The 25,126-nt window shown below is 36.0% G+C and overlaps 1 long non-coding RNA gene across 2 annotated transcripts; it reads right to left on the minus strand.

Annotated features, from left to right (window-relative positions):
- Nucleotides 1–398: 398 nt before the first annotated feature.
- On the minus strand, nucleotides 399–16,312 carry LOC753700. Of its 2 annotated transcripts, none has more exons than XR_971716.2 (4): nucleotides 16,118–16,312; nucleotides 15,391–15,745; nucleotides 2,988–3,130; nucleotides 399–2,101 (listed from the first exon to the last, which is right to left on the minus strand). It is a non-coding gene; the product is annotated as an uncharacterized LOC753700 (long non-coding RNA). The 2 variants fall into 2 exon arrangements; XR_971714.2 differs by having other exon boundaries at nucleotides 16,080–16,312.
- Between the last annotated feature and the right edge of the window lie 8,814 nt (nucleotides 16,313–25,126).

Below are 25,126 nucleotides of genomic sequence, written 5' to 3' on the forward strand. Positions count from 1 at the left end.
ATCAGGCAATCCCTAATGTATTCAATGCGAAGCTTAGTTTCAAAATAGTTGTATGTAAAACAATGAATCTCATTATTTGGGTAAAACATTATTATTAGTGTTCATTTATAGAAATCTAGGTGTTCACTTGTATACAAAGTCAACATGTTTTCTCAAATAATGAATCAATGAATCTCAATATTTGGGTAAAAAATTATTATTAATGTTCGTTCATAGCAATTTAGGTGTTCACCTGTTCAAAAATTCAAAAAGTTTTCTCAAATAACTCTAGAGCTTAACCTCTTTCCATGACTTGAGCATTGTTGTTGTCTCCATATGGATAATACCAAAACCATTCATCACGACTACATTCAGTTCTCGAATCTCGAATACAAATAAAGGAAAGCATAGTAATGTCATAGATTAATAATATACAGTAATTTTATTCATTGTGTTTGAGGTCACTTCTTTTCATTAAAGGAGAGATTTGAATGATGACAACAAAATGTCAAATGAAGACATTTACCTTATTTTAACTGTTGTATGTATGTTCACCGTGGTATCTTAGGCACTCTTAATATACGGACCAAAATATTAAAGCCATAAATATTTGGTTTCTATAATTCTTTTTTTGTTGTTGACATTTCTCGTTTTGACTTCAAGATCAACTTCATGAGATTTTGATAATCATTAGAAGATCATATATGATAATCATTAGCTATGAACAAGTGACTTTGTAATTTATGAAGTAAAAATCATCGCAACCTCACAAGGCTTTCTGTGCTCACAAGTTCACGCAATCTACGACAAAACGAATTTTGAGTTAAAACATTGGTAGTTGGACACGAACACGTGACATGAAAGAAACACTTCCACATGCGCTTTCATTTCATTTTTTGTTATAGGATGTATATTATACTCTCTTCAACAACATAAAAATAAACATTTGTCGTAAAACAACAGATAATAGTATGATAGCTCTACAAAGAATTTCATATTTGATCCCCTTTATTTATGACTTCATTCTTTTAAATCGCGAACATTGAGATTGAAAACAAAAGTACAATTAGCTTGAAATAGCTCTATATTCTATTATAGCAAATTTGCTCTTCTAAGGGGGAACACATACTTCAACCAAGATTTTATCAGATTTATATACGAAATTTACCAGGCTAATTACATGGTTAAACTATCCGTTATATTCACAAATAGCAATCTTTCATATACAGCTTATTTGCATTTGAATATATACATACCATCTTAGTACTTATTCAGTGATACAAACAATGGGACCACCTGACCTATGCTATATGGATAATTGTCTAAAATTAATATCAGAGGAGTCTAACATTGACATAAAAATGAAATGTTTGTCTTCAATAACTTTCACCTGGTACTCTCGGACTCAATTTATTTTAGGATTGCATTCCTTTCAGAAGATAAGGAACAAAAATCAATATCATGCACCTTTTCTATCATTCTGACAAAAGCAATTAACTGCATTAAAGCTTTTTTTTCATTATACATGTTTCATTTCATTGTGGGTGTTTTTATTAAGAAAAAAAACTGAAAGAAAGGAATCATAATAATGTATAAAAGCTGACGCTGAAAGGTAATGTCGTATCTGCACGATTGCTTGGTTACTTCACAAGAGATCATTTTCATGAATATGAAACCACACTGTATATATCTTTAAGAGGTTATGCAAATCAATTTTAAAATATACATATACATCAACACAACATTAATTTGAGGAATTACAAACCAGCAAGAATTTAATCACATTGTTAATTATAACATTAGCTAATTTTGACAAAAAGCTTGTTTATGATAACACTGCGTCAAGGTACAATTATTCATATCAAACCGCGTCTTGAGTTTATGCATTAAATAGAAAGAGGCAGTCATCGGCCATTTGCACTGACTTGATAGTATGAACATCACCAGCTCCATGTATCCGTACATTTTTTCAAACGTGGGCCATTAGTGGGCGATGGAATTATAAATCGGGAAAAATAAATTCTGAGCAAAAATCTTGGTGAAAATATTGGAAATGAAGCCAACGGAAAGGTCAGGAATGTTTTTAGTCTTTGCTGTAAAAAGGTGTTGGTGTTGTAGAAACCTGCAAGAAATATTGTGGAGAAGAAAGAGAGAGAAGGGGGATATACAGAGGGGAGGAGGAGAGAGAGAGTTGGCAAGAATGAAGGAGAGATAGAAAGGCAAAAAGAAAGAGAAATGGGGTGGTGAATAAAAACAAATTTAACACTGTTAACAAATGTAAATTCACAGCAAACCATAGCCTGACAAATCAATTGCATGTTTTTATGAATTCTTTTATTTTCTCACCATGCTCAGATGGTCATGAAATAGCATTTTCAGTCAATACAACGCAACATAATTATTCTAAACTCGACATTTAGCTTGAGAAAGTCCACAGGAGTGGACGAAAGCTTGCATAACAAATTTAAGGTTGGTAGAAGCTTAAAACTACATGTTATCATTATCCCCAACTGATGAAAGTTTTCTGTATTAAAAGAGCACAATATTTATTCGTGATCATTTCAGGAGTCTTCTATTGTGTCTCGAAAGAGCAATGGCGATAAATGATAACAACCGGATTATTCTCAGTGGTATCTTTATCTACTTTTAATCATGATATCAAATATATTTAAATACTCAGTGCAGAGTTTGTTGACCCATGACAAATTAACCGGGACGAAGTGCAATTCTAAGATATATGGCTTACAAAAAGAGAATGTAATGAGTTCACTTGGGATGGAGATAGTCTTCTTAAAATGAACAGATCCGTCTAATGTCTTACAGAATTCGGCCACATTGGTTTCAATGGAAAGTGGTAGTATGAGTGGTATTACTCATAATACCGGAATATATGCGGCAGTATTAAACAGTCTTGTCCAACTTTGTGATAGTGTGGAGATACAGATGTGGGGAAGCGACAGAGAAGGGCGCCCTCTCGGCCATCTTTGATGATCCCACAAACAACTTACCTGCTTTTATTGGGAATCGAGCTGCTGGTCTGATCGTTTGCCGCTGTTCAGAAGATTCCTCAGTCTGTTGACATTCTTCATCATTCTCCAGTTGTCAACATTAGCAAGGCCAAGATGTTTTACAGATCCTCTTTTTGACATGGCTGTAGACAATGGAGAGAAAACAAAATATCTCTACGTTTTAATTCCATACATCGGCAATGATGTTCCGCCGTTCTTAGGACACGGGACAAGACAAGTTGTAAGTCAAAACGTGTCTCAATTGGCTTCCATTTCAGAGTACAAAACAATTCTTTTGATGGAGTCTCATATATTTGGTTTAAAATAGTTCACGCAGCTCGCTTTTGGACTTTCTGGAGTTTTATTTGTGTTTTCCTGGTTTCGATTTGACCAGACATAGGAACTGATTAGATTCATTCAATTAGACTAAAGATAACTAACTAAAAACAAAAATTGAAAAATAAAAATGGGGGGGGGGGGCGAATTGATCCCATAAACACGATTTTGTCATTATTGGGCGTACAAAAATGGTTATCGGTATCTATTCATTTCTTCTTCTAAATACTGTAATTTTTTCTTAGGAACTTACGACGGAAAATAAACGAAAGAAAGGAAAGAAAATGTCATCTTCTGATACTCCAAGGATTTCTTTATCGTTGCTATAACATTGACTGTTAAAAATTGATCATCCAGTTCGGTTTGAACCGGTGTGATATCTAAGACATGAAAACTTGATTAGCCTGAGAGTGTTTATCTGAATGTTGTGCTTTGGTATTCCTGCTCGGAGAGCGTGTTATTGGATGACTTGAAGCCGTGGCTGAAAGGGTGGTGTACCATTCATTAAATATGTATCAATGCGAGACATGTCTGTCAAAACTACACATCCAGCGCGGTATTATTTTATAATCATTCAATCTCCTTTGATTCTGTTGGCGTTTTCTTGCGAATGGCGTCAAGGATGATTTGAATGAATGGCATGGCATGAAGCTATTCGAAAGGTTAATATAGAAAGTTAAGGGACGTTCTTTCGGTCAGCTTCTTTTCCGGTGCTGAACAGAGCCCGAAGGTCACCTTCTCTCGGTGTAAAGACGAAAATAAACAGCCACTTGAGAGAGAGAGAGATGGTGCCTTCAGGTCACGTGACTTTTAAAGCATTGACATTGGCGCCATGAATGCATTTCTAAGCCCATGGCAATTACGTCTGTTTTTCTTTATATCACGCTAACTGTAATTAAGACCCGTGCATGATAGTTCTCATCATCTATGTCCAATAAAGTACAGGATATGAACAAACGTCTACTCATTTGTCATATTATTTTGTCCAAGGAGTGGGTGTGTAGATTGTGAATGAAACGACGGTAAGACAAAAAGGAAGAAGAAAGAAACTTTATTGGGGAAGGGAAATAATAAGAAACCAAAAACCTATAAAACGATGAATCTTACAAGATACTAAGAATCGCAAACAATGTGGAAAAGGAATTTATGGATAAGACGGGGAGAGACAGAAAATATCGATGTTTGTTAGTTAGATCACACAGGCGGGGAGTCGTACTGGTATCGTATTTTCGAAAGTTGATGACGCATGGCAGTACACATGATTGGCCAGGACTTCCCGGGAGACTGGAACTGGTCACCAGCTTCTTCACTGTGACGCAACTAAAGGAATCACAAATCTATTATTTCCAATCATTATATATTTTCAACCATACACAAGAATGAACTACGCAAGATGCAGTAACCACCGACGAATAACATCTTCTGATGTTTTGTCCTTTTTATATTTATGCGGTTGTTTGGTTGTGCTTATTTTACGGATGTTAGTGTCCAAGAAAAAACTTGCCTAAAACTTTTCATTTTCCGTAAAACAAATTTGACGGTGCAGCTAGATAAGGTGCAAAAAGATATTTTGAACCGTGAAAAGAAAAGAAAGTTTGTGAGGCATATTTTCTTTTTAATTCGTGCCATTAGTCTAATAGGATGTAGCCTTTGAGCTGGAGGGTATCCAACAAGTTGATACCTCAGAGTAAACAGATGGAAAACACTTACTGATGGAGAATATCAGACAGTAAAACATGGATTGCTGTTTTGGTACAGGTGTATTGAATAATTCCATTTGATTTTTTAAAGGATATGGTCTACTGACCGAAATCTTGTTCATGATATGTTAATTATAGGCTCATTTTACCAAGGAAAATGATCCAATTTAATTCTTTGATTAAACACTATTAAGATCTCTGTCTGGATAATGCATGTACATATCAATCGCAGATGGTGATTATTATATTTCTACAAACCATTGAGACAGTGGCGTAGACAGGTTCGTACACCTGGGGGGATGACTCAGGGGCGGATCTAGCTTTTTGCTAAGGGGGGGTTGACCAAAATAATGACGATGCGGAGCATCGTCCACGAGCCGCAAAGCGGCGAGCCGATTTTTTTGGGGGTGTTTATTTGAACCCCGTAAGTGATGTTTTCCTGGCATCTATTAACACAATGGAGACCATAAATGGAGCAGTGCATGATAACGTCTTTTTAAATCAAGTAACAGTTAAATACACAGTTATATCCAGAGTTATCATGTGTTTGGTTAAGTTACCAGATGAGTTGAATATCTTCTCACAATATTTGCACTTGAAAGGGTTTCTCTCCAGCGTGCGTTCTTTTTTCTTTCTTTTTTTCCCTTTTTTTTCTTCTTTTTTTCCCCTTTTTTTTGTTTGTTTTTTGGGCCGCCCAAGGGGGGTTTAAACCCCTAACCCCCCCCCCCCCCCGTAGATCCGCGCCTGTTTAATCTTGTGGTTATCTTGTGGTTTCCAAACCACAAGATAACCACAAAATACTTGTAAGATTTTCTTTTTTTTACCGTCTGAATTGGCTTTCACCGTGTGAATGCGGCTAATAACAATTAACACAATAATGATGAGGATTATTATTATCATCATCATAATTATTATTATTATTAATATTATAATTGTTATCATTATTATTATTACTATTATTATCATCATTATGACTTATTAAGTAAGCAAATATCATTCCCCAAAACCTGGGGGGGATGATTGTACATGCCATCCCCCCCCCACCTTGTGAGGTGGGGGGGATGCATCCCCCTCATCCCCCCGTTGTCTACGCCCCTGCATTGAGACATGTTATATCTCTATTGACTACATTTAAATCATAACGTATATAGGTCCCGATGAACAACGTAGATAAAATGCGATTTTTGTTTTACATTGACAGGTTCTTTTTAACTATAATTAGGGAAAAGCATTCCCAGTCAATAAAGCTAATGGTCACAAATTTACAATTATTTATCATACCCAGTTGTTAAGAGTGCAACGCATGATAATTATACGAGTATGCTTTTACCTAATACTCTATATTAATGTATCATATATTTCAAATAAATCATTGGTTTGTTAGTACATGTCACAACATATTGTTTTGGCCAATGTATCATTTATAAAAAATAATAAGATAGAGAAACTAAACACAGCTTTAAATCATGGACCTAATACTTCAAATAATTGAAACCTTTTTGATCTAGATAGACTGTTCGCGAAATAAAATAATATATACCAAATTATTTCCCGTTTTCTTTTTTTCATCCATCGCCAGCAATCGCCGGCCATCCTCAGTCATCTGTTTCTCCTTCTGAGTTGTTTTATCGCGTTCTTTTGTATCATTCATCTATCAAGCATTCCAACAGTCATCTATTTTCATTGACATCTATGTCACCCGTCAAATTTCAAACTTATTTCCATGGTTGATTACTTCTCCTTCCGGGAGCTGATGTTGAATTGTGAATTACCCTACCCAACCGACCCGTAGGGGTTGTATTTTGTATTAATCCAAACACAAGAACAGGCATCAATCTTCTACAATACTCCTGGTATTTACTTTACTCAATACCGCACTCCTCTCTTCCTATATCTACATTTGATATTGCTTTGAATATATATGGATAACTCGAACGGGCTTTGCCCTGAGCGTTCAGGCGCAATTCCCAGGTATCCATTTATTCACCTGCAAAAATGCATTATTTCTCTTCCCTTTCCTTGGAATTTTTGTCATCTGTTCTCACATGAGGCCGATAAATTTAGTTGAAGTCTTATCTATTCATACACGCCCAACATTATTCAGGCCAAACGTCAGAAGTTCAAATTTATTCATTTTCTTTTCCAAAAACTCTTCCATTTTAATGCCGTAAACGTTTCCCCGGGTCGCATCTGTTTTCTACGTCTATACCTATCGATCATTATCGCACCATACCTGTCTGTCTCCTTTATTGTTTCATCCCTCATCTTTCGTATCTACCATCACTCTCTCTTTCACCTTCCTTCTATCAATCAATATTTTGAATTTCCTCTCTACCCTCTCCTCATCCAGGCAATCACTACTTTCTTTACCCCTTTTTGCTGGATCATGTCAATCTCACCACGAAGATATCATTCTATTATCCGTTCATTGAGTTTACTTCGTACTTAACTTCGTTGTATTCCTAATATCCTATATTCACCTTTTTACATCAATCAACACGCAGTGTTAAATTCTTAATTTATTGCTGTTATTTTCCATCAATCGTTTGAAAAATTCCCTTCCACTTTGCATTATTGTTCGTGCAGTACACTTTGGAAGTGATGGCTACAACTTGATATATTTAAAACACAGCACAATTACAAGTATCTATATTCTTCTATATACAGCGACGCCGTCTAAAGTAGTCTTAAATGTAGAATAAGAATCAAGGTGCACTATTGAGGTGTAGCGAAATATAAATATAATCTTTACCCCTATATCTTTTTAACTTCTTCTCAATTCCGTTAAATCGGCAGTATGTAGTAGGTATTACACTTGCGTACGTTAGTACATTTGCACATCCTTTGAATAATATAAACATTCGAACTTAGGAAGAATAGATGGTTTCGTATCATTTTAATAATATAAACAAAATTGGGATGATATAATTATGAACTAATCATCAAGACCATTCCTTTGTTTGATGCACTGAACAACTCTAAAGGAAAACGATCAGAAGTTTCCGGCTGCATAAGAACGTTTCCAAAGTATGACAGAAGTATCTTATATATTCCAAGCTTCTACATTTAAAATTATGATGAGATATTAATGGAAGTTGAATATATGGCCCACGGGCTTACTCTGTAGACGTGCATAGTTTCCTCAAAGAAAACCATGGAAAGTATTTCCCCTTACATGCCCCCTGGCGAGATAAGTGCTAATTCCAGCTATCCCGATAAATCCGACAACCGGGCCAAATAACAGTACTGTAGCAGCCATTATCTATAATAATGATTGTTTTTGTGGTCAACATTTCTACTGTCTTTCATATTTAAGAGGATATCTGAGAAGCATTTTCGATTTCAAATTACTTATGGAAATATGAATGTTAATACAGATGGGGCCTGATTACGAGAAGGACTCTAGAAAGAAAAAAATGTTTCGTCCATCGAGGCTACCATACGTCCCTTTCGTATGGATAAGATGGTAAAAAAAATCGAGTGGTCATTGACATAGATTTTATTGGCATTTTATAAAATTGTGCTTTCTCTCTTTCTCTCTCCCTCTCTCATCGCTCTCTTTCTCTTTCCTTTCTATTTCTCTTTCCTTTTCTCTTTCTCTCCCCATCTCTTCAATACATTTTGTTTCTTTTTTGATTAAGTTGCGTAATTTTTGCTTCCATCTTATCCTTAATGAGTGGTGGATTTAGGCCGCTGTAACTATAGTAACAACCGAACTTTCTTTTCCTTTTTTGAAATATAATTTTGTTATAATCACCAAAACATTCACACAAGACATAGTGAAAGAAACAGGAAGCGAAATTAAAAATAAAAATAAAGATTAAATCAATAAAAAACTTTGTCATGAAAGAAAAACATCGAAATAGAACCAATGCTTGAAATGTTGCATGAATATTTTCTTTGAGTAAGTTAACTGAAAACGTGAACATAATAAAGCATATCATAAAAAACATTGAAAGCGTGTGAGAAAGATGAGATAGAGAGAGAGAGAGAGATAGAGACAGTGAGTGAGAGATCGCGGGTGGAGGGAGAGAAAGAGATGGGGAGGGTCAGAAAACTAAATCGATCATTTAGACATGACAGGAAAAAAAAACACAAATATGTCTGTTATAACCAAATACACATGTTAAAAGTGTCAGGAAGCAAGATCAGTATCATGAATGGCAACAAGGATAGAATTTAGAATAGGATTGATTTTTCTCGCGGTAGGCCTAGAACATTTTTTTGTATTACTGCTAAAAATTACCATCAAATTTACGAGCACTGAAAATTGTTATTCTTATCGAAACTCCATGATTGTATTTTGTTTTAAATTCTAAGGCTAATTAATAAACAGTTCACTTTTTTCCAAGAATTGGTTAAAAAAAAATGACAACGGTATACCTTTACGTGTTAGGCATTCCGATGTGAATGTGATACAGATATTGAACTCTGACAATATAATAATTCTCTGTTTTTTTATCTTTTTTTGTGGTTCTGGCTTGACGTTTGAAACCATGGAATTTTCATTTACTCCGCTGCTCGAAACGAGTTTGGAGTGCAAATGACCTATCCCATGCGGATGTGATATTTTTGTGAAAGAACTATGCCTTCAACAATTATTTTCACATAATGAGTTTTATGACTTTAATCAAAACTGTGCCTTGTTCCATTCCAATTCGACTCTAGAGTTCAATCAAATTTCAAACATGACTTAGGATAAAAAAGAAACGAATAACGAGGTAAGGCATAAACCTGGAGAAAACATAATTAAGGCATTGTCGCTGAGGGGTATGCCGAACGACAAAACCCGTTACACTTCGGTTTGAGCCCTCGGGTAATGTGAAATAAGACGTGATCATCGTCTAAATAACCCCCTTTAGGATGAATATACAGAGGCGCAACAAAATAATAGGGATTACCAGGGCATTAAAAGGACGATAGATTGACTTCATTATCCGTCAATAATCTTAGTCATCTTTAGTTATCTCGTAGGAGTTAACGTGAATGAAAAACTATACATTAACCTAATTATGTTTCCATTAAAATGATAAACCTTACAAGCTAAACAATTTTAGATGTTAGATAATACGCGTTGTAATGTTTGTATTTAACACGGGTCAATTTTCGGATTCCGTAAGACATTACCATTTATTTTAATCCTCGATTTTTTTTTTTTTTTTTGTAATGCATCCCTTTTGCTAGTGAACATTTCTTCTAAGATATTATTAACAGGTTACTTTCAAGATAATTTCGAGTTCCGAATTTCCATATTTTCTCCATTTTTACTTAAGGTTAAAATTTATTCTGTGTTTTATCGAGGTTAAAAAAAATCCAGAACATTTTATTGTAAATCTATGTTCTTGAAGCCCCAAACTTTTATTAAAGAAAAATTCAAAGATTTTTCATGACGATAAACTGTAGTTTGAAAAGAAGACAAACTAAAGTTTTTGCATGAAATAGAAGCATTGATTGATGATCAGAAAGCAGTGGTGTATATTTCCATGTTTTGTCTGCCCTTGGGCGATTCAAAGCTACAGTAAACATTCCAGTTTCCTCACAAAATAATCTGAAGAAAGCATATATTCCAGTTCCCTCGATATAATCGGGCATTTTAAAAGATTAGCTGCGGGCCCAATGATTCACTGAATATGAAGAGAGAAAATTCCAGCTTTGACTGGAAATGTGACTTGTTTAATATGAGAAAATGGAATAGAGAGATGATGAGGGACAGAGAAATGAGATGAAGATTACATGGGGGAGAGAGAGAGACAGAGAGAGAGCACAATGGAAAGGAGAGTAGAGGGGCTCAAGTTAAAAGAACAGAGGGTGAAGTTTAGTTTCAAAAGGGAAACAGAAAAGTCTAGGGGACAATTGAAAGGATTGTGCAATGAGGGTTACAGCTTTGTACGATTACAACTAACGTTTTTCTAAATTGGTTTGGAATAAAAGAATAAGTTTACAGGCTGAGTTGGTAAATAGTATACAGATAAACCAAATTACAGCCTTTTAAAAGATCTGCAGGCTTATTTCTCTTTCGGGCAGTAATCATGCTTTGTTCTTGGGGTAGGCGTAATGGTGAGATGTTAAATGATTAGGATATTTTGAGAGATGTTAATTATGTTAAGATGTTTTATGCATATATATACACATTCACTATTTATCGGACTAATATCTTGCGCATATTGTATTTATTAAACTGACAGGGTTATTTTCTTAAAACAAACAGAAAAAACAAGGCAACGAGAGAAACAAAAACAATGGAATGCTATTTTCCCTAAACCTTTACAGGTTGAAAACCTCTGATTAAAAAAGAAAAAGGCGCCTTTCTGTACAGATAGGTAAAGTGCAACTTAAATTTTAAACGTGATGCAGAGTCAAAGTAATAAAACCTGGCAGATAATAAATAATTTATGAAATAGATGGTAAGCATGGTCCATCAAAATGCACACAAAACTATAAAAAACCTGAATTCGTATTCACTTAAAGCAATAAAATATGCATAAAATTATTCGCGTTACGCTGTATAGGAATGACTAGCTCGATTTTACTTTTCTTCTCTGCACTTTTATCATTCACTTGCAATTATACGGTTTATTTAATTACCACTTACTATTATAATGTGCCAAGGTCTGAGTTATCCAGGATAGCAATATCGGTATTAATGCTTATCTGCACTAGTTTGGCCAGGAAGGAATATACTTCCCTGCGCGGTCACTGACAGGTGGTTATCTCATCGAATCAGATCTCAATTAACATAAGAAAAAGGGGATCATGGGGGACCAACGGGTACCGCTTAATGGCATTGTTTGCTATTGTATTATATAGAGGGAGCAAGTAGCTACAAGTAGTGCAGTCCCGTTTTAACACTACTCTTTATCCAGACCCTGTAAGCTTTACCTCAGCATTGCAGGAAACCCATCATTTCATACATTATCTGGATCAAGAGGGATAAATGTGAGCAAAACACCTTGTCCAAGGGTGTAAACACCGAGCACGAATCGAACCCGGGACCTCTCGTATGAGAGTCAAGAGCGTTCCATAAATATAACCATTTTTAATATTTGCGGTGCCCCACAATTCGGTAATTTTGAACCAGCCGTTGGAAAACTATATAGCGCCGTATACGTTCTATTCCAGCCAATGCCAATATTGGCTATTGTTGATTTTTTTCGTGTTGGTTATCATACGCACAACCGGCTGGCCCGTGTATTGTTATTATTCATTAAGTAATTAATTAACGACATCGTATTTTTTTTTAAGTTGAGCCGAATTGGTATGATCTTATTTCATCTAAATTCACAAATTTTGGGGTCTTAACTTACCTTCATAGCAACCTTAGGTTGTAAAAGGGCACTAGAAATGTCATAAATAAGAATAAGAGCAATAACCATGCACTTTGAAGGCATTTGTTGTCTTAAACAAGGACTCAAATATCCCTTTAAACATTAACAATAAATTGGATTTGAATTTGTCATGTTCTACTTTCCTTCATAAGTAGAACTCGATATAACCTGAACATAATTGGTGCCTTCTCCTCCTTTAAAGCATGGATCCGGAAAATCAGAAACATAAAACCTTTACCAGACTTGAACTTCGTAATTGGGAGAGTAATGTGGTTCCTGTATTGAATTTTGTACGGATCTATTTTCAGTATGGTGCGACAAGCAACGCTACTCATGGGGAATCAAACGTATCACATGATATACGCTTTGCAGGTGTAATAAACAGCGCACACTACAGTTATATCATAATTAGAAAAATAAAACAATAATGCACTCAAGCAAATTAAAAGTGTTTAATGAAACACGTTTTAATTGCTGTCGCATCGTATTTATTTTATTCCGTTCTTGCTGCTATGGATATTTTGTAAAGACTTAAATCTCATTCATTATAAAGTACCTACAGCCCCCCCCCCCTCCTCTTCCAATCTTCAATAACGTCCAATTATACACACACACATAACTCACGAACAAACAGTGCATATTTATTGCATTATTTACATTCATCACCTAAATATCCAAGCACTGTGATTACTTTTCAGAATGCTTAGTAATTTCAGTACTGTAAATATTTGTTAACAAGTGTAGTGTCATCGAGATTCTTCTCATTGACAGCACACATCATTTCAGTAACATTATATCTTTAATTGGTGTTTGTCCTGACTGCCTTCAGTAACTTGTAACAAATATTTTATTTCAAATATTCCTTCCTTTGATAATTACTTGTGTAGGTGATATATCAGAATAGAGATTACGACACGTTGATCAGTTAATATGTTAAACAAAAAAATGAAACCGATGTAACGCTATGTCGTGTTACAATTCATAAACACCCTCTCAACATTGTAACTAAACGCTGTCTAGAGAATGAATTTACAAAGCGTGTGTTGCAGAGATTTTGAAGGCAATCTAAAATTCTTATCGCGATATGAATGACCCTAACATAGTTTGACACAGTCAATAGTAGTTAATAATAATAATAATAATAATCCGGTTTTTTATATAGCGCTCAATACAACGATCCAACGATGTGCCTAAGCGCTTTACAGATATATTATTACCCCGGTCATCGGATTCAGGCTTACCCGCACACAATGTGTGCACATTTTCCACTCCATGGGGAGCATTCCAGCCAGTCGCCATTTTACAGGCGCACACTTGCTCGTTCAACTACATGAACGTTCGCATCCTACCGGGTACCCATTTAACACCTGGGTGGAGAGTAGCAAGTGCAGGTAAATATCTTGCCAAAGGATATTAGTGCCGTGTCGGGATTCGAACCCTCGACCTTCGCATCTACAGTCAAGCGCCTTAAACCACTGGACCACGACACTCCCTTTCTTAGTTTAGCTCAGAATGTAAAGAACATCATTTCTTACAGCTTTTAGATAAAAGAGATTCCCGTTTTGTAAGGTAAAATAACGTTCATTCTTATTTTCAATAACAGTATACAGGAACTCTGAGTATCGTTGTACGAATAATACCAATTTCGTAAATAACTTTAATGATACCTAGTATAAATAATTATTTAAAATAATTCAATACTTTCATCTCCACTCATAAAGCTTCATCATTTGGATTGATTTTTCTTTTCAAACATTTAATAAACCTCTCATCTGCTAATAATAAGCCATTGTGAAATTGGAAAGGAAGTGAAATGAACTGAAAAACATGGACAAAGACATGGAATTGTAGGACAGGGGTGTTAGATTGCGGAAGGTACTCAATGATATGAACGGAGTCTTACGTATTGAAGTCGACCAGATTGGTCAAAAAGTGAGAGCGCGGAAGGGGGTAGGGGAGGAGAGGGGGAGAGGTGGGTACCCTGCGCCTGTTTTATCTCTCGGTCCTGTATTTTAACCTCTCATGCGTTGTTGCAATCCAAACATGTTTTTAACGACAAACAGTAAACGCGCTTACATCTCCAAAAGTTATTACCGTGAAAATATCACTTGACAAGATGATGAGCGTACTGGCTGCTAAGCTGACAGGAAAGGCGACAGAGTGTATATAGAGAAAAATCACCCGTTTATTTCTACGCTCTAGTAGTGAATTGATGACTAGATAAGACTATTTCGAGTCATAAAAATGACATGCCAACATGCCTACTAAGATTTATTTGTACAATTATTGATACGAACACTCAAACAAAATGTCGTCCTTTTTCATCACACTTTCTATGCTCTCTTATCATGCATTTCGATTTTCTAGATATTTGTTCCTTGTTTAACGCGTTTTCTTTTCTTATCATGCAAGGCGATTTCGTAGATAATTTTTCCATGTTTGACGTGTTTTTCTTTCTGATAATGTTTCTTTTTGTATGTAGGGCTGCAATGACGTAGGGCTAATCTTTAACACAATGTATAGACCTATTGTTAAAGGGTCCATTTTAAAATTATATTTCTGAATTCACTGTTAAGTTACATCTGTATTCTAAGTTTCCTGTACATACCTGCCTTATGTAATGTACAAAATAATGGTCAGACAAAAATCTAGAGTGATTGGTTCATAATAAGTTCACATCTTTTGAAGACAGCAAGTGCATTTTTTCCAATTTGTTTATCAGTTAGTAAAGTTTCACCCTGCCCTGGAGGTCTGACTTGGTTTTTAACTTAAGAAAGGCAGGCTGAGCAGTTGTGTAATAATATTTGAGCATGGCATAGTGGAAATTATTTTCTTCTAGGATATCATCGATTGTAAGAGAGAGAAATGAGTGTTATGCCATCATTTAGAATAAAGGCAATGTTTATCAGTTAAACAGCGATTAAATGCGAGTTCTTTGTTTATTTTTACACGGTGTAAGGCCTACACACGCATTAAATTGTTTGACCACTCTTTAATAAGCCTTGGCGATTTGAGAATAGGAAAAAGAAGTTTAGCACTCACCATGTTCTAGGCTTTCAATGATTTCGTATATCTCTTGTTCGTCGAGTGCGTTCTCAGCTGCACCTCTCCTGTACTCGTCCTGGTCGAGACCGTAGGCCTGACACGTCCATGCCACGCACACGAGGACGGCAAGGAAAGCTAGCACAACCTGGTAGACGGACTTCATCTTCCTGAATATGTGTTAATCACTGCGATGCTGCTGGACTAGCGTGAGTGATGAGGGATAGGGAATGCGGCTGAGCTCGTGGCGGTGTGGTGCGACGTGGGGCAAACGAAACTTCGACGTCTACGGGTAAAGGTGTTTGGATGCTGGTGAGTGTTGGTATAAATGACAGCTTCTCGTGATTTTTACCTCCTGTGTTGTGAAGAGAGAAAAAAAGAGAACATATATTTTATATTGTAGTGGAATATGTTCGTCATGCTTCATGTACATTGAAAAACAATTTCCAGCAGTGGATGGGAAGGGAAGTGCCAGTCTTCCCTTGGTGTCACTATTGTTCCCCTCCCAATATCCATCTTTACCCTCTCCATGTTTCACACACACAAACCCACACACACGCACACACTCAACCTTATACCACATTTGTTTGTCGGTCTTTCTCTCTCTCTCTTTCCACACACTCACTGTACTGTCATATGTAATGCTATACAATGTAGGCCTGTATCACTTGAACCAGTTGGACACCTACACTTTTCGTTTTTCAGAGCTCGGTTGAACACAAATTACCCTAGTATGATAGGAAAATCCAAAGTCTAATCGCTCTTCGACGACGGAAACACCAGCTCAGCAATAGGCGGCTCACTCGATATCCTACCCGCGAGGACAAAATCCTTAAGAATATCCTGGATCTTTCTCAAATATCCTTGGCTAGTGGCAGAGAGAATCTAAGACATACGTAAGCTCTCCACGATGCTGTAAAAACTAATGCCATCATCAGCACCACCCCGTCCGCCTTTATAATATAACTCATAACCATCAATGCAGGAAGCGGGTGTGTGTGGGTGTTTTCATGTATACGTGGGGGGGGGGGTGCTGTAGGGTCAATGACGTCGGTGTGAAGCTAGTTCCTGATTGGTGATGTGATGAATGGCGGTGCCTAATGGAGCCCGACAGACCCTGATCAGTCAGATGAACCGTTTTGGGTTCGAGCGTTGTTAAGTATTCTTCAAGGGTGTGTTAGTGGGTGAGGAAGGGGTAAGGGGACGTGGTAATGGGTAATCTTGAGTGTCAAGAAAGAGGGGTACTTGTATGTGAAAATGAAGAGAGAGAGAGAGACCATTAAGCCGTAGATCGAGGTGGTACGAATAGTAGGGTCTGTACGGGGATAGGTTCTTTATACAGTTTTTTAAGAATTTGTTTGGTTTGGTGTTATCTTCCGTCTAAAAAACATAATAAATAATGATAGTTACTTAAAAATAATACGGATGGATCGCTCTATTCAGAGCCTATAATTGAATGACTCTGTTCTTCCCAGATATTGCAAGGCAGTCGAGTGTAACAGTCAAATACGAGCAATTACTCTTGGACCGTTGAATTGCGATCATGTAGGATTAAATTAGGTCCTTGTGAAAAATTTACAAGGCAAAATTAAAAAGAAAAGAAAAACAAACCTCTAAGTGTGAAAAAATCAATGTCATCTCAACGCCCTAAAAAAATGGTACATGTTTTAGTAAGAACATGTTTAATTTCTTCTGAAAGATAAAAGATATTTTTCACAAATCAGAGGACGACCGGGAAAGAGGATAAATGAACGGGGAGATGATAATGCTTAATTCAAACAATCTATCATCTACCTGAATTTAGATATAATTTATTTCATTGTTTTACGTGAAAGGGTAACGGGCCGATTATTCCACAAATAAATGCAATATACATCCCTAGAAGGTAAATATAATCCTTGCATAATACTATGGTAGCTAGCTTTGAGGGCGTATGACTAAGCTATCAACGACTCAACATCGTAATATGTATTTTTATTTCCTTATGATCTGCTTTAATTTGAACTCGGTTACCACAAAGGTTGATCGAACCAGAAGCAGTATATGAGAATCCGATTTGTAAAATTATGTTATTGTATTTTAATTATGTCTTATCATGCCTATGCCACAATGCAAAGCGATTCCTTCCACTACAAATTGGTCATCGCCTACACAACTTTGTTCAAGGCATAATAACTTAAATGTATGGATTATCTCATGTAGCATTTTAATCATTTTTTTTTGTTGCTGCCAAATATAACCTCGCCGCATGGTATCGGTATTGCAATTAGATTCCTAGCGTATCTAATGTTGTGACCAAACGTGACAAGCATCTCATTTATTAGACTACAACATCAAATGGTTAAGCCAAGCCAAGTATACTGCCAATGTGACAATATTTGACCGCTTTTTGTTTATTTCATAGCGTCAATACGGCCTTATGGTATTAATGTAACAGAAAATGCTAAAATTGTAAATTAATTCTGTCTGCATGAACACGTCGTTTTCTTAAATAACAAGCAACAACATATTGGTATTTTCCTTGATGGATCATTGAGTGGATGTAAGTTGAACAGACTTAGAAATATCGGAAAGATTTTAGAGGTTCGAATGTGCTGATAGTGCTTCACGAATAGCCTATAATAGAGATTATTCACTTCTTACTACTCCGTACTACAGAAGCCTATCGCTATGTGTGGGGCACACAATGGAAGTTTCAGGTCAATTTGTTACATTCAACACAGCTTTAAAGTGACTCGGTAATATAGCCTCAGATTCTGAAACAAAATCTTGGATTAAGCTCATGCTGCAATCATAATTATAAACCTTTAGGTCAGTCAGGAATCCCATGACTTTTACAAGCCGATCGCCTGTCTGATTATCAAGATATTTATGATTAGAAATCGAAATTTCATTTTCGTTTTCCTTGCGGTGTTTTTAAATAACATTGGGGGAAATGAGTATGATAAAATCGGTCACTCAAAGATTTTTACTTTTTTGAGACACCTCATCATCATTTTGATGCGCATTTTTTGTTAAGGGCTTCAATATTACACCATATCACAAACACCAATAACACGTAGGGCCATGCATCTTAGATTTAAAATTGTTAAACGATGCCTTTAAGAAGATATCAGTGACAAGATTGTTTTCTTCACACCCATCCAAAAGCCCTTAAGATTAATGATAGCTCTCTTAGTTATTTCCATTTTCTATCTATTAAGATTCCATTTGCGATTTGTTCTCTCCGTACTCGCTATGGATCAATAACGGCATTATATTGACAAGGCTTGGATTACTGAATGATAAATTGTAAAAGCCATATTTCGAAGATTATTATGCATATTTTGTTACCAAGTTTAGCCGAATCGTCCTAATATTCGACGAGGGAATTGCAAATGTAGAATCAGGTCTATATCACAAATTCAGAATAAGTAATCCAATATCAAATTTGGTATTCAATAAGTCGAATGTTTTTCCGAAAGAAAATGATGAAAACATCTTTACGATCCCTCCCCTCTAATAGATGAAGATCCTTTGAAAGTATGACGTGCTATCTTTCTTCCACAAAATTGTAGTTAAAAGGCGTTTAAGACTTAAGATATTTATTCAAAAAGGGATAGTGAAAGGGAAGAGATGCACACCTATACGCGTCAAAGAAGAAATAGGCATGCCATTCATTAATGCACAATTTATAATTAGTCCGAATCTTTCTCTCTCTCTCTCTCTCTCTCTCTGTTTTGTCTCTCTCTCTCTCTCTTCTTCTCTATTTTCATTTCTCTGTCTTTCGTTCTTCCCTCGCATCTTTTTTCTCTCCTGTTTTCCATCCATGGAGGAACATTTTGCAAATTGGATATAAAGTTATTAAGTTGTATGTTGGTTTAAATATAACATGAGAAGAATCTCTAAGCTACCACAGTATATCAATAACAGGCAAGGTTCGATCAAGGTGAAAATCAAACGATCATCCAAGAGGGTGTAGCAATGTGAAAACCTGTTTCAAACCTAAAGGCGACATAATGTATTAATCATTTTCTTTTATAACATTTTTTTTTTATTGCCACATATTGTTTAAAAAAAACATAATCAGCAAAAGCAAAGATTTAAAAACGGTAACCAAATACTTTGTGTTCTTCCTTTTTAAAAAGAAATTCCAAAATTGTTGTACCCAAAAATATCTAGCAACATGAAATCTGAAATTTGACAGAACAATGGAAGTTTTTAAGTAACAGTGGATTATGTGTAAAAGTTGCTATTTTTATCAACCAAAATGAAAGAAATCTGTAAAACCACTGTCTGGGCAAAAACATATCCTGAAGTCGGATTTCATTTGATGAATTCGCAAATTGAAGGAAAAAATCCGAACAATAGATTTACAAAGAAGGAATTGTACATTATTGACTTGACAAGAGGCAATAAAAACTAGACTTTGTGATATGAACTACATGATTGAAGAAAGCAATAAGTCCTCTTCTCGGACTGATGGTTATGCCTCCCCCTGTATTTTTTGGTTAATCTCTGTTCAAAATGTGAATTGTCTTTGATGAAAGAAATTAGAACAAGAAAATGCACGATCATCTCGTATTAAGGTCATACGCTGTCGTAATCGAGAGCAGCAAAATAATACAAATAAAGGGGCGTACGTGTATGTGTGCGTGTATGTGACAGTATGTATTGTAGCAATACTAGAGCGGGGTGTATTAGACTGCAAACATGTATAAATTGTATGCACAGTAACACACGAATAAACAGTAAGCCCCCCCCCCCCCTTCCGAAAAAAACGAATACAATTACAAATACTAATACAAATAAAATTTAATCGGAGTGAAATATGGAAGAGCAAACAAAAACACGTAGGGATGACGATTTTCTTTATATCATTCATATTACAGTTAAGCATTTAAGACTTAGTGTCACCAAATCAGTATTTTCGACACCATCATCATCATCGAAAGCTAATCTCTTGCATTATGCTATGACATGGAAATGATGAGAAATGAAAAGTGCTTGTCAGAAAAAGGAAACTTTATTTATTTATGAACGAATCACACTATTTTTGTCAATGTAACCATCCCGCCCCCTTCAAATTCATTAAAGGTTTAAACCTATCGGTCGTCTCTTTTTATCTTTATCCAGTAAAAGTCATTTTCTCTGAAGTTTATTTGTATTCATGAGCTAATTATTCTATGCCCTGTGGAATGAACCAGGCATGATGTCACTGAACAAAGTCATGTGAGGAACTTCCGCAGGAAGATTATCATCAATATTTTGAGTAATATGGGATGTTGTGTTATCACGAAATATTATCGTTTGTGGCTAAGGTAATTTCATCGTAATTGCTTGCTATATATTTGATCATGAAATAGTTTCCACCATATCGTCTTGAAAATGGAATTAATTATTATTGCCTGAAGGAAAAGTTGTTATTAAGTTGTTTGATATACAATGAGCCGAACGTAGGAGCCATCCATTAAGTGAACCCCAAACAAAATCAGTCTCCTGAAGTACGAATTTAAAGGAAGAAAGACAAAAATAACACATGTGTTAAGAAAGAGTTATCTGCGATTAGTATACATTTTTCGTTATATTTCCTTCTTCTTTTATTTTTCTTCGTTAAAAGGCCGTTATTATATATAAATGATTTTTAGGTGTATACTTGATATTCCTCACGCAGATTTTGATGCATACTGATTTAAAAAAAGTTATAATGCGATTATCTCATAGTGTCATATTTTCCCAGTTATTTTAAGAACCCTAAACAAGTCATCAAAGTGAACCATCCTGGTCATTCGACTGATTTTACGCACATTACTAAAGAATTACAAAGGTAACAAAAACAAAAAAGTGCCACAGTAAAAAACTCGGCGGCATTTCTCATTCAATATGTTTATTATATTCCATTTTGCTCGTCAGACATATTCTTTTTCCAAACATGACAACACTCTGCTGGAAAAAAAAGTTTGAGCATTTATTGCTATAACATGTATTTCATTTATATCCTCTCTTTTTTTTTTGGGGGGGGGGGCGGCGTCAGATATATATATATGAGATACCAATTTTTATACCAATTATAATAAACAATTTACTATACATTAGTCAAAATCTCTCCAAATGCCCTTACATCACTAGAATTTATTGTAATTTCAGTGTCAAACTGGTTGATACAACATAACTGTCAAATTATCCATTCAGTGAATTCCATTTTTTTTTAGTTTAAGAAGGAAAGCGATTGCTGTGATTATGCATAAAAGGGCATTGTAGTAGGGAAGGTTTACGGGATTGAGACTCTTATTCCACCGCCTTACGTGCTTGCCCGGGGAAGGTCGATGACGGACAGATATACCGGTGGTGAATGACAGAAGAGAAAGGGGAAAAGAATGTACAAATAAAGTGATGGAGGAAGACGTGAGAGACAGGGACGGAGAATAGAGAAATGGAAAGGCGTTTTATAGAGAGAGTGTGTGGTAGCAAGAGGGAGATAGAGAGAGACACACACACACACAGAGAGAGAGAGAGAGAGAGAGAGAGACAGAGAGACAGAGAGAGACAGAGAGAGAGAGAGACAGAGAGACAGAGAGGGGGTTATTATTCATAGGCTGTAAAAGTAGTTGATGCGTTTACAGATTCTCTTGATAGCGATAGTGAAATTATATCTTTGTAATTAATTTGAAATATTGGATGCCACTCTTCCAATTAATTTTCTTGCCAATTAATCGTGATGGCCGCAGAAAGGCAGGTAAGATCAAATACACGATGGAAAAAAGATGTGTTAATTAAAGAATATTCAGTCAAAGAACTAAAATCGATAAGCTTTCATCTGTACCGATTGGGTGCATTATGTATAATAGGACTATTATTATTATCAGTAGAATGATTGTGGTGGCGATGGCGGTAGAAGTAGAAATATAAAATAATGTATCACATTGAATGGAGGAATAAAGTATTACATAGTTCCTTCTAATTTTTGTAACTATAATGTAACATCAGCTTTCAAGGTAGGGAAGATTTTAAACTTGTCAATTTTCGAGCCCTGCTGCTTCATATTTAGGAAACGAGGTCGTATATTGTCATTTTAATTTACATTATTTGGTATATTTTGGTGAATTGGTTATCATTATAAAGGGTAGAATTCTTTGCTCGCCGACAACAATTTAAAACATGCAAAAACTGTTATTCAGGGAAGAGTGGATATGCCCCTACCAAAAATTTGCCTGTATAGGTTTTAAGATTATATGTTTATTTTAAACATGAATAATTAAAAACAACTTCTAAGCATATTTTTAAAGATATCTTCTGTGCTTCATAAAAGTTCAAACCTTTTATGAAATAAGAGAAATACAATACACGTAATTCTGTATAATATACTGCAAGTAAATGTTAAACATTTACGTCTTGAATTGATGTATGTTTTTCACCCACCCCCTCGTCACCACCACCACCACTATCTGCCTCATGTATTACGTTAAATCACAAAATGATAAATATAGACAAAGGGTTTGTGCCTACACATGGCAAAACGATTAGAAATAATCACATCATTATAAAACCATTGCATGAATAGTGCACACTACAGATCTTACACTGCCAAGGTACATTACGGGTAGTGGGGTCCAGTACCAGATTATCATTTTGTCCTTTGCTCATCTTATAGGCTAATGAAGGCAGTTGCGAATGCCAAGAATAGTTCATTTCCATAGAGTCAAGATGAACGTTGGCGCCGTCTAAACGGGTCAAGTGTGAAATCTACGGGAACTTTTCTCGTTCACACTGGCAGAGGGTTACAGCCCAGTTGACCGAAGGCCCGCGAGACCGAAAACTATAATGTGTGCAGGTATACGACATACAGTACATAATGCTTGCGCACACATAGCATTTTGTTTTTCATTTGTGTGTGCGTATAGCTTGGTGCTTTTGTTCCCTTCCCCTTATAATTGCAATATTTTTGTAGCGGCCCCTCGGCATGTCAAGGTTTATAGCGCATTTTATGAAATAATTCGTGGTAATTAATTTTCAGCAAAACACTACAGAACATAAAACGGTTATACAAAAATGAAAACTTGGGATGAAAAATAGGAGATCTGAAAATGAATTTTTCCAGGAATTGTGGGCCTTTTGGACCACACTGCTTTTATTGTGAGAGGAAGTGTGGGCCCGTGTAAAATGAATGGAGACGGTCCCATATTTCCCGGCTTGGGACCACTCTTCAGTCCCAGACTTCCGTCACTTTGCCCTAGCCTTCAAGGTTCCCCTCTCTCTAGTAAAGGGAGCATAATTCAAGGGTGACAATGAAACTAATAACGACCTAATGTCATCTATCCTTATAAACAGCGATGCTTAAAGTTGTCATTATTTGAAATCCAATTAATTGCTTTATGTGCTAACTACATTGGGCTCTGATTAATGCATATCTTACATGTATATCAATTCTATTAAACATCTTTTCTCGAAATTGTCTGATTAACCGTCATGGTCGGAGGGTCAAGTCAATATTGAAGGAGAAAAGTGACGCGAAATTAATCCTAAAAGAATAACTGCATTCATCTATTACTAATCAACTCGATATTTGTATTATGAGTAAGTAAGGCAGGGCTCTTGTAATTTCAAACCTTATGTGTATTTAACCTGATCTTTGTGACCTAAATATGTCGACAGATGAGAGGAACACATATTTATACCGGATGAGTGTCATGAAGCAATATCATTCCGAATGTAATGATTGACATGACTAGCACTTTTACACAAGAGAGCAAATTCAACATAATGCTACGCAAATGAAAAAGATCAAGATGTCGGTTTATAAAGCGCATTTTTTAATATACAAAGTGCAGAAAGTTTTTTTTTGAACCCCCCCCCCCCCCCCCGCCCTGCTTCAGTCAGGCTACCTAAAAGGGCAGTGAGGCATTCAAGGAATATTTTACAGGAAACCGATTTCCTTCATCTGAGTCGAAGAGGGCAATATGATACCGGGTATCAATTGAATATTATTCATGTCACTTCATGTTAGAGGTAATGATGTATAGTATTTCAGCCTAGCTCTAGCAAAGAAAGTCATGAATGCAATACAGAACTATTCAATATAACTTGGTAAGGGAGGGGGGGTGAACCCCTTTTCACCCAGGTGTGGTGACGCTTGGTTGCTTAGCCTCCGCTACTTAAAAAGTAATTCTGGATTTTTCACGCCTTTGCACCGGATTTTCCCCTGGCCATAATTGTCGATTAACGTCCGTCATGTTCTGCTTGATTGGAAAGAAATAACCGCAGGTTCCTTCGAGGGAAACAAAAGACACAGGAAAGCGTCAAAAGTGCTCACATATGCTAGCTCTCATGCCATTCATCCTAGCATGAAAAATCATAAAACGGCAAAGTAGTGAAATGGCATAAAGGAAGGAAAAAATAACAAAGGGGGAAAGACACGCGCACACATGCACCATCACACACTCACAAAAGCGAAAACGAGATACGTGTATGTAGGTTGAGGACATATCGCTACGCAGAAACAAAGATAAAGATAAAATGAACGAGAAAAGGAGAAATTGAGTGAGAGAAGGAGAGGGAGAGGGGGAGAGGGTGAAGAAGCAGACATAAATAGACATATGGACATACAGACTTACAGATATACATATACACAATACAAAGTGAAAACGGAGAAGAGGGAGAGAGACAGACATGTGGGCATATGGAGAGCTAAGTTTCATTTGCAAATCATGAGATAATGATAAACTCTATTCTAAGTGACGCTGGACAAATTCTCAGCCAA

Source organism: Strongylocentrotus purpuratus, unplaced genomic scaffold (genome assembly GCF_000002235.5).
Source record: "Strongylocentrotus purpuratus isolate Spur 01 unplaced genomic scaffold, Spur_5.0 spur5_scaffold_7, whole genome shotgun sequence".
NCBI classification, from domain to species: domain Eukaryota; kingdom Metazoa; phylum Echinodermata; class Echinoidea; order Camarodonta; family Strongylocentrotidae; genus Strongylocentrotus; species Strongylocentrotus purpuratus.